This window comes from Aegilops tauschii, chromosome 7 (assembly GCF_002575655.3).
Source record: "Aegilops tauschii subsp. strangulata cultivar AL8/78 chromosome 7, Aet v6.0, whole genome shotgun sequence".
Lineage (NCBI taxonomy): Eukaryota > Viridiplantae > Streptophyta > Magnoliopsida > Poales > Poaceae > Aegilops > Aegilops tauschii.
The window spans coordinates 651781413-651801293 of record NC_053041.3 but is presented as its reverse complement, the minus strand read 5'-3'; positions in this window follow the sequence as shown (position 1 = coordinate 651801293).

Sequence of the window (19881 nt, the reverse complement as noted above, 5' to 3'; positions counted from 1 at the left end):
CACGAAGGGCAAAAGACAAACCATGGCCCTTGGGGGACACGGGAGGGCAAAGGCTAATTTTTTTACCCATGTAAGCCCTCTTTTTTTTTACAAAAATTGGTTCAAAGCTGGCGGGGGGGGGGGGGGGGGGGGGGGGTGGCATTGGCCCCCTCATATTAACACATTGCTTTCCCTCTGCTAGTGTGTTGGTATGTTGAATTTGTTGCAGAACTTCGCGGATGTGTTTCTTTTGTACAATTAAATAAAAGAAACAAAAGGGGCAACGCATAGAATTAATTACTTTTCTTATTGCCGATTATATGGAAGTTCGATGCTGGCACTTATATGCCGATTACTCAAACATAATTAATCTCTCCACATCACAGTTACCCCAGTTGGCAGTCTTCGCACTTCACATTTACCCAATTACTCTATCAGTTTCATGATGAGCGTCCCAAGGCCCGCCAACGCAATGAGTCCGGTGAAAATCAGACCGATAAGCTTGATCCAGTACTCACGCGCCAGTTGGGGGCCACCGGAGCCGGGCCGCCATGGACGACCGGAGCCGCATCGGCTGCTGCCGGCTGGATGACGATCATGTTCTCCTCTGGCTCCGCGTTGATCGGAGCCGCGTCGGCTGCTGCCGGTTGGACGACGATCATGTTCTCCTCTGGGTCCGCATCAACCGGAGCCGCGTCGGCTACTGCCTTCGCCTTGTCCAGATGGGGTTTGTTGGTCATCTCAATATGGTAGAAAACCCAAACCACATCCATCCATAATGGAGCACTCACTCCTCATGACTAGTTTTGTCGATGCTGCTTTTTAACAAAATACACACATTGCTTTCGCTCCCAACCATATCAAACCACACACATGAACAACAAATATAGCAAGCAGAGCACATTTGTTACATTTTTTCTTGCTGGGGAGAAGGAAGGAAAGATGAATGAATTATTGGGTGGGTGAGTTTTCCGGGAAGACGATGTGGATGAAGTTGAGGAAGCGCTCCGAGTAGAACCGGGGCTCGGCGACGGATATCGACTGGGGGTTATACTTGACGGACTTGTAGGCGTGCTTGACCTTCTTCCTCATGATGTACTCCTGCAGGATGTCGATGATCCCTTGAAAGGATTGAGAAGAGGTGTCTAGGGGGGGGGGGGGTGATTAGACCCCTAACAAAGAAAAGTAGCAGTTTTTAAGTTCTTCAAGTTAAGGTGGAATTTTAGCACAAGTTTAAACATTTACAATACATTTTAAGCAAGCATGGCAAGAGTATATGAGCAGCGGAAAGTAAAGCTTGCAAGTTGCAAGAAAGTAAAGGGATGGGATTGGAGTATGCAAACGCAATTGGAGACACGAAGATTTTTGGCGTGGTTCCGATAGGTGGTGCTATCGTACGTCCATGTTGGTGGAGACTTCAACCCACGAAGGGTAACGGTTGCGCGATTCCACAGAGGGCTCCACCCACGAAGGGTCCACGAAGAAGCAACCTTGTCTATGCCACCATGGCCATGGCCCACGAAGGACTTGCCTCATTTGGGTAGATCTTCACGAAATAGGCGATCTCCTTGCCCTTACAAACTCCTTGGTTCAACTCCACAATCTTGACGGAGGCTTCCAAGTTACACCTAACAAATCTAGGAGACACCACTCTCCAAAAGGTAATAGATGGTGTGTTGATGATGAACTTCTTGCTCTTGTGCTTCAAATGATAGTCTCCCCAACACTCAACTCTCTCTCACAGATTTGGATATGGTGGAAAGATAATTTGAGTGGAAAACCACTTGGGGAAGGCTAGAGATCAAGATTCTTGTGGTTGGACTGGAATATCTTGGTCTCAACACATGAGTAGGTGGTTCTCTCTCAGAAAATGAATGCTGGAAGTGTAGGCACGTTCAGATGACTCTCTCCACGAATGGAGGATGGGTGGAGGGGTATATATAGCCTCCACACAAAATATGACCGGTACACACAATTTACCAAACTCGGTGGGACCGAATAGTGAAACTCGGTCAGACCGATTCAGTTCAAAATGTGAACGTTATGATTTTCGGTGGGACCGACATGATCAACTTGGTGGGATCGATGTGCTAGGATTAGGGTAAAACCTCAACTCGGTTTGACCGATTACACACAAACTCGGTGAGACCGATTTTGGTAATGAGCAAACAAAGAGTTGGTCAAGCAAACTCGGTGGGACCGAGTGCATATCTCGATGGGATCGAAATAATTGCAACAGGTAATCAGAGAGTTTGCAAGCCCATCTCGGTGAGACTGAGATCCCATCGGTGAGACCGAACTGATTAGGCAGTGGCTATGTCAAGTGAACTCGTTGGCGCCGAGTTTGACTTTATGTTTAGGACATATGTGGAAATAAGAAAGTGGTTGAGGGCTTTGGAGCATATCTCTAAGCACTTTGAGCAAGCAAGCCATTAAGCAACACTTCATCCCTTTTAATAGTATTGTCTTTTCTATGGACTCAATGTGATCTTGGACCACTAAAATGAGAATGTAGAGTCTTGAGCTTTTGCCAATGTTTGTCCTTAGCATCTTGAAGGGGTTCCGGATCCTCTTGTCCATGCCACGCCTTTATTGAACTCTCTGAAATATACTAGATGAAAACATTAGTCTAACAAAAGATATGTTGACATTAATTATCAAAATCACCCAGAGAGCACTTGTGCTTTAAATCTCCCCTTTTTGGTAATTGATGACAACATAATCAAAGTTTTAGATAAAGATATGAAGAATGACATGTAAAGCTTTGGAAGGACATGTAACATGCATAGGTTCCCCCTACATGTATGCAATCATGTGAAGATAGATTATAAGAGCATGTGAACGCATAGACATGTCAGAGCAAGCAATGAGTTACATGTATCTTGACTATATGCATCAGAGCAAATGATGTAGATATAGGAAATATACCTTCATGTTCATGAGTCCTTCTTGCAAACAGTATGTACATTAGCAAGAGATCATCATGCACATGAGTGTTATGCATATACTTACCTTGTGGTCTTGAGCTGACTTTGGAGGAGATGAACTTGAGAAAATAGGGTTAGATAACACAAGAACACCTACTAAACAAAGCAAGTTGAGAAAATCACAAGATTACCAAGATCGGGATGGCATGCAGAGAGTGAGTACTTAGTACTCTATTTGGATATGGACATGTCCCCAAAGAATAAAGATATGCAATGAATTCGAAGGTTTCATTCCCTTAAAAGTCTTTCTCCCCTTGAATCTTACATTGGATAATGGGAGAAGATAGGGCAAAAGAAAATCAAAGCAAAATCAATCATATAACAAACATACTGACATGTCTTTTCCCTCTTGAAGACATTTGACTTCTCTCCTCTATGAATAATAAGCATCTAGAGAAGCTTAAGGCGTGCATTCTCTCTTATGTGATAAGTTTTGATGTGCTCTCTCTCCCTCTTTGACATCAATTTCTAAAAAGGGATCTTCTGAATCATGAGTCAAGTGGGCATTTCACTGAAAGAAATAAAAATAAATTGCCGCGCGGACTCACCTTCTTAGAGCCAGTGCTTGCCCTCCTCATCGCTGCGCCGCTGCGAGCTAGTCCTCGGCGGGTTGCAGCGCCGGAGCTAGCGTATAACTATTGGGTTCAACTGAACCCAATGAATGTTGCCCCGTACTGTCTATATGTACGTGTTCAACTGCACTCAGTAAAATATCTTGACTGACCCCATCACACCTCACGTGGAACAAAGAGCCCAAAAGGCAAAAGCCAACGAATCCATTCCCGTGCCCTAGCCCGGGAGTGCGGGCGTCACGTAAACGTTTCCTGAGAAAACGCATGCGGCACGCCTCGTCGAAGATTTTTTTCATCGTTCTTCTGTTCCCTTCTCTGATTCCTTATCTCGCCTGTTCGTTTTGCTCGGCGCCCGCGGCAAGCAGCGGCTGCAGATGGACATCGGCAATAACTGAAGCCCAAAATTTGAGGTAATTAGATTGCATTGCCGCATCTCTTCTCTCTCGTGTGTATGTTCAATCTAGCCTAAAAGCCCAGTACGGTAGTGACTTTTTTGCCCTAGTTTTTTTATTTGTTTTTCTCCATGGACTTTGATTGATCTAGGCTATGAAAATAGTATTTGTCCAAGAAAACTCGGCCACCAGATTGACATAATTATACAGGCACATCAAGGTCACGCATTAGACGTAGGTTAACTGCATCAAATATCACAACAGTTAGTCTCCTGAAGCATACTATTCATACAGAAATTAACTTAGATTAATTGCCTTATAATCCGGCTGATCAGAAGAGAATTCAGAGTACACAGAAAATCCAAAGAAGCAAGATAAGATTAGGTGCATATATTTAACGAGAGGACCTTACATGCCACCTTCTAATTTTCATTACCCGCAGAGGGAGACTGGAGATATTAACTCGACGGAGATTGAATCCAGATTGATTTGATGAATATCGTCGTTGTGGTGACAAAGTGCATAAAGCCTTCTGACCTTTTTAGAGATTACAATCATGGACAACCTGGGAGGGATGCATTTGAAATTAACGGTTGGAACAGGAAAAGCAGACTAGATCGATACTCATGAGGATAATGATAATGTTAATAGCTTTTATAATGTAGCAATAGAAAGATGTGATGCTTTGATGATCAAGATCCGTAAATTCAGGTTGCTCTTGATAAGCAAACTGATCTTACAAAAAAGCAAAATCGAATCTGGCTTAATGCTTCCATTGATTCGGTGAGATACTTGTTGCATCAAGGCTTAGCTTTCCGAGTCCATGACGAACCAGAGGAGTCATGAAGTGAACCCAATGGCCAAATTTTCTGGCTCCGCCCCTGGCGGGTTGAGTGGCTCATCGCCGGGAGCGGCGCTCGGCATCCATCGCCAAGCAGCATGAGTTGCCGTCACACAGCCTCACTGCTCCGGATCTCACCACCGCTTTGGCACACGACCGTTTGGAGACGCCAAGGATTCGGATGCCTGCAGCTGGCACCGGATCAATGCCGAGGCACTGCGGGAGGGGCTCCTAGAATCTGAGCATGACGCCCGGTGGAAGGAGAGACATCGGAGGTGCGCCGTCGCGAGCGCGCCGCCACATCCCAGGGTATATACCGAGGCGGCTGATGCGGCACCCGCGACTGGACCGACACCGACGACAACTCTGGCAGTGGGGACAGCGTTAGAGGCCCGACGTCCAAGATCCGTGTCCACCCCGATAGGTATATTTAGAGTTGGTTTTAGCTAAGTTTCAACTAAGTTCAATGTACTACCTAATTAATAGTATATCCTAACATAGTTAGAATTGGAATGCACCTAAGATTTGAGTGCTTTTTGAGAAAAAAGCAGACTATTACGCCCACAACGTTTGAACATATGAAAATTCAATCGTATAGTTACTTTGAAAGGAATTTCGCAAAACAGAGTTATTTTGAAAGAAAAAAGTGGTACATGTACTTCTTGTAGGCATAATGCCTGCTCAGCAAAATGGCAACGAGGTTAGTCTTTCCAGGGGTGGGGGACGAGGTGGTAATATAATTAACCCCCCTCCCCCACTGGTTCCGTAACATAGTGCGTATAGATTTTTTTTAAGTCAAACTTCACAGGCTTTGACTAAGTTATAAAGAAAACTATTAATATCAAAAATACGAAATATAGAAAATATGAAACTACATCTTATGATGAATCTGATGATATATTTTTGACATTCTAAATGTAAACATTTTTTGCCTCAAACTTGATCGAAGTTTATGAGATTTGATTTAAAAAAAAACTATATACACTACGTACTAGTCATCAAATGTAGCAAGGTTCAAAAACTAAAAATCCGTAAGTACCCGACCCGCAAAGAAGATAATCCATAACTAGCCAGCCCAGCAGAGCCCATATATATAGTATTGAAATAAAGGGCCCATGAGTAGTGGTAAATAAATCTAAAGTGCCCCGGCGAGGATTAATTAGTTTGTTGGTTGATTGGTGCGAGTCGGATACTGAACTGATCATCTCGATTCCATCTCAAATCTACTCCTAATCTAATCTATATATATGCCCCCGGACCCGGAGAAGTTAGCTGAGTACTCTAGTAGATAGATTAGATTAGGGCCCTTTTGAATTGATTGACCTTCAAATTAAGCTGGCTTTACGTACATAGCAGATCGACATCCATGGCTGCCGGCGGCGTGCTGTACAAGAGGAACTCGCCGTCGTATGAGTGCTATCCAGAGTAACTTCCTTAACGGCCTCCTCCATCCTCTCCAGAGTAAGTTCCTTAACGCATTCTCTTTATTAATGGCCAAGCGTTCAAATTGACCCGGCCCAATTATATACAGTATATATTAACCTACTAGGTTTGGGAGCACCCCAAGGATGGTACATTGTATGAGACCGGTCATTACGTGGGTGGTCTCTATGGCCATTTGTAGTACACATAATAAGTTGTTTATGTGTATAGGAAATGTTAGTGGCATTGTTGTGGTGATGCGTGATTTAATAAACATTGATACTGCATATATGTAATCTAGCTTATTTGGCTTTTGTGAACCCTCTTCTTCTTAATTATGAACAAGACTTATAGGTAACATATACGTACATGGGTCGATCGATAGTGGTCTATCTTTTTCAGGCGCTCGGCTGAAAGAGGATCCATACATGTACCGACGACCGCTAGCTAGCTTAATCCCCAATTGCAAAAAGGAAAAGAGAAGAAGAAGAATGGCTAAAACTAAAAATGCATGCTGCACTAGCTAAAGTACCACAAATCACAAGTGCATGCCTATCTCTCTTTCCATTGATCCTTCAAATTTCCTTCCTTTCCTGCATGCTACCTAGCTCACGTATCAGATATCACAAATGTACGTCTCTATATTGTTAGCAAATACTATCACATAGTACTCCCCCGTCCCATAATATAAGATTATTCTTTAGGTCTTAAAAACAAACCTTTATCTCATAGTCTCACCACCTTTCACAAGATAAGGACTTGGACACTTACAGCTTGCTGCCTAGCTAGTCCTCGACGCACCTGGCCTGTTGTTTCACATAGGTCGACAGAGATCTCGTGCATCAGCCACGGTGAGGGCTCTTGGTTGGTCCTCCGTGGTGAAGTCGGAGTCGATTTCCTTGGGGAGAAGTGATGACAATGAAAATTTCTCTCAATAGAGTCCCTCTCTTTAATAGTGTGCGGGTCTCTGTGGATGGCCAGGTCGACTGAGGTGCTGTGTCTTGTGCGTGTGTTGTACCAATTTGCGTTTGGTTTTCTGCTAATAAAACATGCAATTATCTCCTTAACTACTATTATTAATAGATGATAGACTGAGGTTCCAATTTCAAATCGTAAGTACGACCACGACTCCATGAGGTACGTACAAGTCGCTAGCTTGAGCATCAGAAGTCACGTACACGCATGCACGATCACAAGCACGGATCGTTCGTCTTTCTTCTTCTTTCTAGATTGACTAGCTAACGTCCTCACTAGATTGGTATATTTCTTCTGGATCGCTTTCTTGCCTTTTGAGTTGCATGCAACTGCGACTTAACAGTACGCTTTATACACTTTAATGCCAGCTAGCATATAAATAGCCCATCAATCTTTTGACTATGCACAATGCATACATTTTTTTCTTGAAAAAGGAGGTTGAGACCCCTGGCCTCTGCATAAAAAATTATGCACACAACCATTTTATTGAATTATTATTCAACACTGCCTAACAAAAAGAAGGGCACACTAGTAGAAAAAGGGCCCATTGTCCCGGTTGGCAAGGGCCTTTTGTCCCGGTTTTTGAACCGGGACTAAAGGGTCGTTACTAATGCCCTAACCCTTTAGTCCCGGTTCTTACACGAACCGGGACAGATGTGCCTCCACGTGGCCGCTGCGGCCAGCCCAGGCCGGGGGGCCTTTGGTCCCGGTTGGTGACACCAACCGGGACCAATAGGCATCCACGCGTCAGCATCTGGCTGGAGCTGAGGTTTTTGTTTTTTTGAAAGGGCTTGATTTAGGGGTTTTGGGGGTTAATTTGGTTGTTATTAGGTAGCTATTAGAGAGAAGTGTCCTCTCTTATATCTCCGTGCTTGGTTTACCAACGCTACGTACTGCTATGCCTAAACATGGCTTAGATTGAAGTGAAGGCAACATGTGGATGATGATGCATGTTGCCTTCACTTCAATCCAATCCATGTTCATTTCACCCGCTGATATATAATAACTCTTCATGCGCGCATCATGCATCATCATATATAATAACAAGTCCTACTAATCATCATCATACAACTTCTACTCGTTATTAATAACCAGTCATACGATCATCATCCTCATAGTCATCGAACCAACCCTACTTAATTGTTCTTAGCACATGATCATCAGTATTAGGTAGGACCAAAATACCCTCTTTAAGGTAAAATAACATAAAACAATATAGACCCTGACTCTCCATTATGGAGAATGGAGATCATCCTGTCTCCAATTCTTGCGCTTCGCTTCCTTTTGCTTCCAAGAACCTCCTTGCGACTGTCCATACATTTTTTCCATTCTTTGATTTGCATGTCTCCACTTCTTTTAGAAATCCGATATGGACAATTGAGATTCGTAGGATGACCTGGTTGTATGTTCAAAACATCAAGCCTACCATTCTGATACATCAAATAAGGCACACAATCCTCTGGGATTATCTGTTGAAAAACATAGTAATAACTTCATAGTTAGCAATGATGTACTAGTTTTAGAAGTATGCAAAAGATGCACGGATGTCGTAATAGTAAGAAATCTTACCAGAGTATCTCCATAGTAGTTACCGTAGTTCAACACGTGCACTAGTGGCACGTATTGACCATAATGTGGAGGAGTTTTACAATAGATATTGTAATTCTCAAGATCAGTACAAAATTCGACCAGATGAGTTTTCTCATTATAAGTTAACTCAGAGCCATCGGTGTAGTAGGTTCTATCTACCATGTTCCGCACATTGTTTGAAAAATCAAAATAAGCTGCCAATGAAAATAAGCTGTCAACTATTTTGAAATGAACAATATAAATTAGCTAATAACTATGTTTGAGAAACTCACATAGCGGTAGAATTGGAGGCGTATCAACAAGGACCCAAATGTCCATATTGTCTTGCTCGATGTCAGGATCACCAAGATCCATGGTGACAAGCACACCCTCATCAAAACCATACATCTTGCAAAATGCTTCCCAATTTTTGCAACCAAAATGGGTTACGCTCTCAGAATTATACAGATTTACTTCAAAATCTATATCATGATGGGTCCTTAGGTGAATTTTCTTTGTTTCCATACTTTCATGGTCTTCAAAACCCATCCTCTCCAAGATGTAGCGTCTTGCATGGCATGGGATAAGCTAGCCGAATTGTAAAAGATGAAAAGTACACGTTGAAATAGTTGAACCATGCTTAATTACGAAAAAATAACACTTGTCGTCGTTGCGTACCGTTTCAACATCGAAGGTCTCCTCCAACTTAATACTGAAGCGCCAATCTTCGTCCAGGTGAGGCCTGTCGCACTGACCTCGGTCGTCGTGGCACCAGTCGCACTCCCCCGGGAGACTTTCGTCGTCCGAGTACGACATTTCCTATGTTCATAATTCAAATATTAAACGTCTACAATTAAATATATGTACTAAAAAACCTAAGTTAGATCATTATTATTCATCACGGGTTGACTATCGGTTTGTCGAGTCTTTTCTTGAAAACTCTCAGCTCACGTGGTGTATACATTCGAACGTTGGTGATGGTCGCTCCTCCATTTGTCCCCGAGTGCATTACACCAAAATGTCTAGCACACGGGAACAAAGGAGAAGCGACCCCCACGACAACAGTCGGGATTCTTCGTCCTCTCATATATATATGGTGGAACTCTCCCTCACTGATTCCTCTCTGACATTTGCGACCGTCGGTGATGGTATGGTAGCTCCTCCTTTCGTTCTCGAGTGCATTACACCAAATTGTCTAGCACACGGGAACGAAGGAGAAGCTACCCCCACGACAACAGTCGGGATTCTTCGTCCTCTCATATATGGTGGAGACTCGACAGACTTACAGTCAACCCGAAATATCGTTTAATTATCTTTCTAAAAGAGGATTTGGCTAGTCTCACCTCGATGTCGAAGGGGGCGGTGACGGGGACGACGGCGGGGATGATGGAGGGGCCGGGGGTCCTAGATTTCTGCGAAAACAAAAGCCCTATAAGCTATCAACTAATCATATGCATACGCCTTGCATAGTGCTCTCCAATTTTAGCATTCAAAGTAGGAGTAGTTTTCCACTTTGAGCATTCAATAAGCAAAATCCAATCACAAAATAAAGTAGTATTCAAATTAGGATGCATTCAATTATAAGCAAAACTACATCATCTCCATGCGTCCGTACATCGTCGAATATTATCACTAATACACCTCGAATACTATTATACATATAGCATCGCTAGTATAGCTAGAACAGTAGCGCCCGACGGGTATCGGCGCGGGCGGTGGACACCCAAAGGGACAGAACCATCACATGATCATAGCTCCAGTGAGATCCCTGGAGAACCTGCCAGGTATAGTCGAACCTGCCCTCCAACGCAACCATGTAGCGACGGACGTGCTGGTCCTCCTCGCTGACACGGTGACGTACCACCTCCGCGGTGTCCGGAAGCCTCGGCACCGTCACTGGGCCACGCGACCGCCACCAAACACGGATCGGGTCAACGATGGGCTGGCTCCTCACCAACCTACGCCCACCGGAAGGTAGCACCTCCCAAAACCAGCCCGGCGGAGCCCAGTCCCAGACATGGCCCCTCTGATCAAGCCGGCCTCCTCCGCCGAGTCGACGACGAGGATGCGGGATAGGCATCGTCGACGTCGATGCGGGATTAATTGCTTGAACTAAAAAAAATAAACTAGTTCTATTAATTTTCTTGCTAAAATAAAGTAGTTCAACTAGTTCAACTACTAAGCACTTACTATAAATAAATAAAATAAAGTAGTTCTTACTAAAAATAAACTACTTCTATATATAGTAAAATAAAGTAGTTTTATTAAATCAACTAGTTCAACTACTAATTAAGCACTTACTATAAATAAAATAAAGTAGTACTTACTAAAATAAACTACTTCTATAGTAAAATAAAGTAGTTCTATTAAATCAACTAGTTCAACTACTAAGCACTTACTAAAAATAAACTTGTTTAACTAGTTCTATTATATTTAACTAGTTCAACACAATTTTTTTTTCTAGATATGCACATATATATACATAAATTGACAAAAAAACATCTAATTCAACTAATCTAAAATACATGGAAAAACATCTAATTCAACTAATCTAACTAATTTTATTAAACACTTACTAGTATATATACATGAAAAAATACATATACAAAAAAAAATGAAAAAAAGGATTCGGGGCGGCGGCGGCTCATAGCGGGGCCGGCCGGCTAGGGCGACGGCGGGGGCGGCGACGGCGTCGACGACGGCGACGGTGGGGGCGGCGGACGGCGTCGGCGTGCAGAGGATCCGGGCGGGCGCGCGGAGCAGGGCACGGGCGACGGCGACGGCTTTGGCGGCGGACGGCGTCGGCGTGGGCTCCGGGGCGGGGCGACGGACGGCGACAGCGTCGGCGTGGGCTCCGGGGCGGGGCGACGGTGACGGCGTCCGGCAACCTGGCGGCGTCCTCTCCGCGCGCGTCGTCGGGGGCGAACTGCAAGATGCAAACCAAAATTTTCACAAGTGTGCCTTATATACATGAAGCTTTAGTCCCGGTTCTTGTCACGGACCGGGACAAATGCACCTCTTTTCAGCAGCCCAAAGGGCGGGAAGCAGAGGGCTTTGGTCCCGGTTGGTGGCACCAACTGGGACTAAAGGGTGGGCATTGGTACCGGTTAGTGCCACGAACCGGGACCAAAGGTGGGCATTGGCCCGGTTCGTGGCACCAACCGGGACCAATGTCCCGCGCCTGCCAAAGCCGCGGTGCGATGGGATGTTTAGTCCTACCTCGTTAGCCGAGGAGCGGCATGACCTGTTTATAAGCCCTGCCCCGCTATCTCCATTGAACTCCTCTGAACTGCAGGCCTCTGGGCCTAATCTTGCACTGCTATGCCTGTGGGCCTGCTGGGCCTTCTGCGGGCCTGAATCCTAGCCCATGGATGGGTTTCTAGTCGTATTCAGGCCGTGGTGGCCCAGTAGGTGGCATTTTTTATTTTTTCCCAGTTATTTTGTTTTCTTTTTTGCTTCGTTTATTTTATTTTGTTTCTACTTACAACAAAATACTTATTTATTTTATTTTATTTTGTTTCTAATTACTTATTTATTTTACTTTATGATAATTCTTTTTGCTATTAAAGTTTCTATCAAAAAAAGTTCTTTATGAAAATTCTTTTTGCTTTTAATGATTTTGAACAGAAAATACTTCGATAATTTTAGTTGCATCAATTTTATATGATTTTAGTTTCAATAATACTAGAGGTTTCTTATAATGTTTTGAACAGAAAATACTTTGTTAATTTTAGTTTCGTAAATTTTATTAAAGTTTATTTTATTTTGTTTCTACTTATATATTTCAATAATCCTGACTTTTTGTGTGTTCAAAATGCACCATTCAAAGCCACATCATCATTTTTCAATCCTTTCGGACTTCATTTGTTATTTATCATGCATTTACTAATTATTTTGAGCTATAAGACCCTAAAATTGAAAAGCATTTCAAATGAACTCTGAAAATTAACAAAATGGTTGTCCCGGCAAAAGGTGGATGCACTTCGTGAACAAAATGGACAATCTCTTTCGAAGTATCAGGGTTTCGGACGAAAACTCATCTGTTACAAAGGGATTTCATTTTCTTGAACTTATTTGAACTCCTGACTTTTTTCCACATTTAGGGCATGGACAGCACATAAAACCATTCTGCTTGTTTGCCTCAGCCACTTCGAGAAAATCATGCACGCCCTTAATGTACTCGGAGGTGTGTCTGTCACCGTACATCCATTGCCGGTTCATCTGCGTGCATTATATATAATTGAGTGTGTCAAAAACCATTACAGAACATCATGAATAGATAATTAAGTGACCAAATTAATAGAAGTTCATCATCACATTAGAACCAAAGTACATACATAGTTCTCATCTAACAACATATATATAGCTCTCCAGAGCATCTAATTAATTAAACCATACATTGAAACTATGTAAAACATTTCAATGCGAAAGCAAATGCGATCATAATCGCAACCAAGGTAACAATTGATCCAACGGCATAATGATACCAAGCCTCGGTATGAATGGCATATTTTCTAATCTTTCTAACCTTCAAGCGCATTGCATCCATCTTGATCTTGTGATCATCGACGACATCCGCAACATGCAACTCCAATATCATCTTCTCCTCCTCAATTTTTTTTATTTTTTCCTTCAAGTAATTGTTTTCTTCTTCAACTAAATTTAACCTCTCGACAATAGGGTCGCTTGGAATTTTCGGTTCACATACCTCCTAGATAAATAAAATCTATGTCACGTTGGTCGGCATAATTTTCATAAACAATAAATGAACAAATAGTTATAAAGATAATATATACCACATCCGAATCATAGACAGGACGAGGGCCGACGGGGGCGGATACCAAAACCATCGCACTATGTAATAAGAAGGAATAAAATAGTAAGAAAATTAGACAAGTATCTATCTAAAGTAAGAATTTTTTTCTTTCAGAAAGAAGATAAGAACAAGAGGCTCACCACGGTGGTGCCGGCGACGAGATCGGCGCGGGCGATCGACGGCGGTGAAGACGGGAATGGGACGTGACGGGCCGCTAAACCTAGACAAATCTCGAGGAAAATGGAGCTTTGAGGTCGAGTTTCGAGACGAGAAAGCTTAACTAGTGTGGCTCGGGCATTTCATCGAACACCTCATGTGCATAGGTGGTGAGGTAGAGCACCACAAAGCCCTCCCCTCGCCGGCCAGAGAAAAACAGAGCATTGGAGTGCTCTGCTCGCGGGCGAGGGGTATATATAGGCACCTCATTGGTCCCGGTTCGTGGTATGAACCGGGACTAAAGGGCAGCCTGTTGTCCCGGTTCAAGCCACCAACCGGGACCAATGGTGGTGGGCCAGGAGCGAGGCCCATTGGTCCCGGTTCGTCCCACCAACCGGGACCAAAGGAGCCAGACGAACCGGGACCAATGCCCCCACGAGGCCCGGCAGGCCCCTGGCCTCACGAACCGGGACCAGTGCCCCATGGGTCCCGGTTCTGAACTGAACCGGGACTAATGGGCTGACCCGGCCTGAACCAAAGCCCTCTTTTCTACTAGTAAAATAGAAAATATCATAGAATACATTTTGCAGTCAGATGCTGAAAACTGGAAATTGTCAACAGAATGAGGATATAAGAATAGGAAGTAAAAATGGTAACTTCATTAATAATCTTCATTATGTTCCATTATTTTGGTTTGTGGCTGCTCAGATTATATGAGGAGATCGCTGCAAAAGTAGTATGTAGTCAGCGAACACCTAGATGTTGGTTACCATCATTGTGGTGGCCACCATAAGGTCTCCCGAAGAGGCGTGACTTCTCGAAGTACTGTCATTTTTATACCGATTCGTGAAATAGGAAACTGGTCTTCCTGTGAAGTTCAATAAGGATTTCTGTTCCTCACGAAGGACACCACTTGGATTTCTGTTCCTCAGGTCTTGAGATTGATCATGAACACAGTGAGGAATTGGGCGATTCTCTCCTCGGGATCAGACAAGGAAAAACTGATGTCCTTCGTGGGGTTCCTCACAAAGTACCTTCAGAGACCACAAGTGGCTGAGCAAACCATGCCCTGCACTCGGACTGGATCCTTGGGAAAAGCTAAAGATCTCAGAAGATGATGAAGGGCTCCTGTCGCCAAAGAAGAGAGACATCCACAATGCTGTTCCATCCAGCCCGGTGTCTACTCTTATCGCTTGCTGGTCGCCGCAGGCAGACGCTGCTCCTCGTCTGAAGGCCATGAAGGCATCGCTGGATCCTCCCTATGTCCTTTGAAAGCTCTTCTTCTTAGCTCTTTAGGGAGACTTGGCCCCTGCTGGGTGGCCCTTGTAATAATGCTACTTCCTAGCTAGCTCCTTTTATGCTTTTTCCTTTTTGAACTGCTCTTTAAGAGCTGCTGTATCAGACTGGCTTGGTTTGTGTGGTTTCATTCTGAGCAATGGAACCGGGGAGGTGCTCCCTGTTCTTCTAAAAAAAAATAAGGATCAACGTATTGTCTATAAACAATAATAACTCAATGGGATATATTGGATTCTGCAAAGTCCATTAATTTCAAATTGGTAAATGAAGTCATGTGCTATAGAGAGGGTTGGCTTGGGTTATGTGCTATCTCAAGAAAAGAAGCGAAACATTACTGAAAAATTAAGTAGAAGCATGGCAGGTGGCAGCTCAGTGGTCACTATTTGGTTCACCTTCTGCAGAGACTCAATGCGTCTGCAGAAGGACCTTGCGACCCTGCTCCAAACAATACTAGCTTCCCTGTTTTCTGCTCTCCGTTCTCTCCTCCTCTGGATTTGTCAATGTACTTTCTGCCAAGAAAACACGTGAGTCGCTCTTCAGCCGCGTGGCTACTCACCTTTTTTTCATGAGGAGGGGGGTTTAGCGATGTGCCATCGGAACATGTACTCCCTCCGTTTCTAAATACAAGAGCTTTTAAAGATTTCAATACAGACTACATACGAACGTATATAGACATACTTTGGAGTGTAAATTCACTCATTTTGCTTCGTACATAGTCTATCTATATTAAAATCTCTAAAAAGTCTTATATTTAGAAACAGAGGGAGTATGTATCTATTATTACTCCATCTCAACAGGGGTTGCGAGGGTGCAACCCCTGTTCCTACCAGCTGTCTGGAAACTTGTAGTGCCGCCAAAGATTCATGTCTTCCTTTGGTTGTTCTCCCAAAATAAGCTAATGACGACAAGACCATGGTGCGCAGCCCCGTGTCCACCCTCGCAATCTGCTGGTCGCCCGAGGCGGCCTTGGCACCACCACTCAAGCTCAGGAGAGGAGGAAGCGAGATCGTGATGTGATTTCGTGCGAGTGCGTTTGTGTACCTGGTCTAGCAGGCTGGTGTTTTTTAGCTTCCTGGTGTTTTCGTTCTGTCCTTTGGCTCCTTGTTGAGCAGGGCTGTAATAACTATTAGGTTTTGAATCTCTGAACTTTATAGCTCTGTAAAGAGTAAGACTCTGTATGGTGATAATGGAACCGGGGAGAGGCCTCCCTGTTGATCTAAAAAAAGTTATTACTCCATCTCCAGCTTCTATAATTCTGCTTGCTGGTGATCCCACGAAGAAGAAAATCAGCTCGAGAAGGAACAAGGGCATCGAAGGCGGACATGGTGTCAGTGCAGGTGGTGACTCACTTACTCTGCCTCGATTGCTACAACCAAATCCCTGCGATATCTATATCTACATGCGTTTGCTGCCGGCCAAGAGCATGAGCAGAGCCAGCCTAGTCAGCTAGTGTACGTGTGCCTCTGCTGTCTGCTGATGATTTTATTTTTTGATTTTGAGATAGCTCAGACGACATCTTGGTCTCAAAGTTGTTTTTTTTTTCTTAATTCGTGTCAGCTAGCAATGTTTTTATAGAGCACCATGTCAGCTCGCTGCGTGCACATATGAGATTCACCTTGGTCTCGGAGTTTTTTCCCCCTTAATTCGTGCTTTGATTTTTGTGGGATTTTCTAACCTATTTCTCCTTTTTATGGTTAGCCCGTAATGTACTTGTAATGTATAATAGATATGTCTAGAAAAATTATACTAGTATGATATATATGTGGCTACCTCTTTAGCCTACCATGTTTATTTCCTTCTTTTGCATAAAGATTTATCGTATTCTATATTTTTTATTTGTTGCCTCTTTCTCCAACACCGAGCTCTTGGTAGAGAGTTAGTGCCATTTTTCTCGTGGCCGTGCATTACGGAACTTACAGAGAAAACCTGTGAGGAGTGTAGTGTTCCTTGTGAGCATTGGATGCCTGTAGGCTGTAGCTTCTCTTTGTTTGTCAAGATATGCCAGTGCGTGGATTAAGATTTCAGCCTAGGTTGACTTTGATTTCATAGCTCTGGCATGCGAGACAGGCACTACACACATGCTTTTGAAATCTATATTCATCGATGATTCTGATTCAGTTTCTTTGCTGCATGTTTGTAAAACTGATCACAGGAAAGTATTATCGCTTGGACATCAAGAGCAAATTTATGATGCAGAGATTAGAGGATTTCAGCTGCCTGCGATGGTAGATACATTTTTGTGAATGGAAGCGCAAAGTGAATTCCAACTTTTTTGAAGCAAAATGGGTGAAATTGGATGAGGATTGGAGATGGCGTGTAACCTACTTACACATGGATGGTATGCTCGTCATCTTGCATGTGGAAAGGCTCTTTGGTGTATGTAGTGGCAGTAGCATGATAGAAAAAAATAAAAGAAATAGAAGTCACAGTTCAAACTGAATAAGGTTTATTCTGTCTTATGAACACAACACCGTGGAAACAATCATTAATATGCATATCAGGATGGCTCATCTACGCAACGCTCTCTTACCAGCTTAATTTATGTTAATAAACAGTGGTAAAAATTGCTATAGCCTATAAGTGATGCTCATTGGCCATGCTCGCCACCATAGCCACTCCCATTGCCATAGCCATAGCCTCCACCACTTCCATGCCCAAAACCACCACTGCCGCCTCCACCGCCGCCGTTCATGCCACCACCACCTCCCCCTCCACCGCCTCCTCCTCCACCACCGCCGTTCATGCCACCACCACCTCCCCCTCCACCGCCGCCTCCTACACCACCACCTCCCCCTCCACCGCCGCCTCCTCCACCACCGCCGTTCATGCCACCACCACCTCCTCCTCCACCGCCGCCTCCTCCACCACCGCCGTTCATGCCACCACCACCTCCCCATCCACTGCCGCCTCCTCCACCACCACCGTTCACGCCACCACCACCTCCCCCTCCACCGCCACCTCCTCCACCACCGCCGTTCATGCCACCGCCACCTCCCCCTCTACCGCCGCCTCCTCCATCGCCACCGTTCATGCCACCACCGCCTCCCCCTCTACCGCTGCCTCCTCCATCGCCATCATTCATGCCACCACTACCTCCCCCTCTACTGCCGCCTCCTCCATCGCCACCATTCATGCCATGACCACCTCCCCCTCTACCGCCTCCTCCTCCACTGCCACCGTTCATGCCACCACCTGACCCGTGGCCTTCTCCATACCCAGACCCATATCCACCGCCATTGCCATAGCCGGATCCGCGGTCACCTCCTCCACTATCTCCCCCGCCACCTTGACCACCAGAACCGTAACCTGAGCCATAACCACTGTCGTAACCTGAGCCGTACCCTGAGCCCATGTCACCGCTACCTCCCCAATTGCCACCACCACCAATGCCTCCGCCATAGCCATAACGGCCTCCATAGCGTGAACCGTAGCCATAACCGTAGCTGGCACTTCCACCACCTTCCCCTCTACCTCCACCACCACCGTAGCCGCCTCCTCTAGCACCAATGCCAGTTACAGTGACCGGGGCTCTTGCGGCAACAATGATGTGGGTGCCAGTGAGAAGGATCAAGAGAGAAGCGAGAGCTAGAGCCTGCTTGCTGGTGGTGGCCATTGTGACTGTGTTTTTGTGTTGTGAACGGCTTGAGATCGATGCCTATACAATTTATAGCCAAGGCGGTGAGGGGTGTGCTGTTGGTGGTTGGTGGCCACAGGGGGGCTTGTCATATAGTGGATAGCAGTTTGCATACAGGAAATTAACATAAATACATAATACATGGGCAGTTTGCATCGAGGAAATTAAAGAGCAAGCGAGAGGTAACTTTTGGACTAGCTGCTGTCAATCATGTAGATGAAGAAGAAAGAAGGAGAGACACAAATAAATACATGGTTCAACAAAGAGTTAGTTTGCCTGAATGCAACTGAAAGAAGAGCTAGCATAATACTCACATGTTAGAAGTTTGCAAGGAAGCAAGAGAAGAAAGACAGAGGTGTATAGTGTTGGCCGATGTGGATAAAATGAACAAGAGAGCCTGGCAAGAGTGTAATTAGCTGTCAGGGTGGTGGTTGTGATGAGGTATGATTACTAGCACTAATATATAGGCTGGCAATGGCAGTTGCAGTGGCAGTGCTAATTCACTCACTCACCAGAAAAATAATAATAATTAAGAAGAACACTACAGGGTGGTGGTTGTGATGAGTTAAGATTACTAGTAGTACGTACTAGTATTAATAGCCTGACACTGGTGGCAGTGGTAAGACAATGTTGGAAGAAGGTGCTGCAACCAATATAGTAATATAAACTGAAAGGAACCACCCCACCCAGTGTGTAGCAGATTGGATTGGATTAGATTAGAGAAGGAATAGGTCAAAAACAAGAGGTAGGTTGGTAAAAAACAGCGAGGAGCATCCATCCATCCATCCATCCGTACAAGCAAAGCAAGGGATCTCTCTCAAGAGAAGAAACAGACTTACAGCTACGATACCAAGAAGGACAAGGGCGTACGTGGGATCGGCAAGGGAGGTCGCCTTCTTCCTCCCTTCCTCCTGTGCCCAAGAACTAGAAGAAGAAAAAGAAGAAGCTGCCCTGGTCTAGTCTTGTGTGATATAGGCGACGGTTGCTTTGCTTGCCTCTTCTTGCTGTTCGTGGTTGTCAGATCACATCTACAGCGCACATGCCAAAAACCAAAACAAAATTACATAAAATAAAGCAGGCACTACTGCAACTATCAGAGCAGAGCAGAGGGGCTCACTTCCACGTGCCGCCCTTATTTGTTCACCAGAGCAAAGCAGAAACAATAATCCGACTTGCATGACTTTTCTGAATCCTTTTCTTCTCATCAACATGATCTAGGCAACATACATATAAACATATACA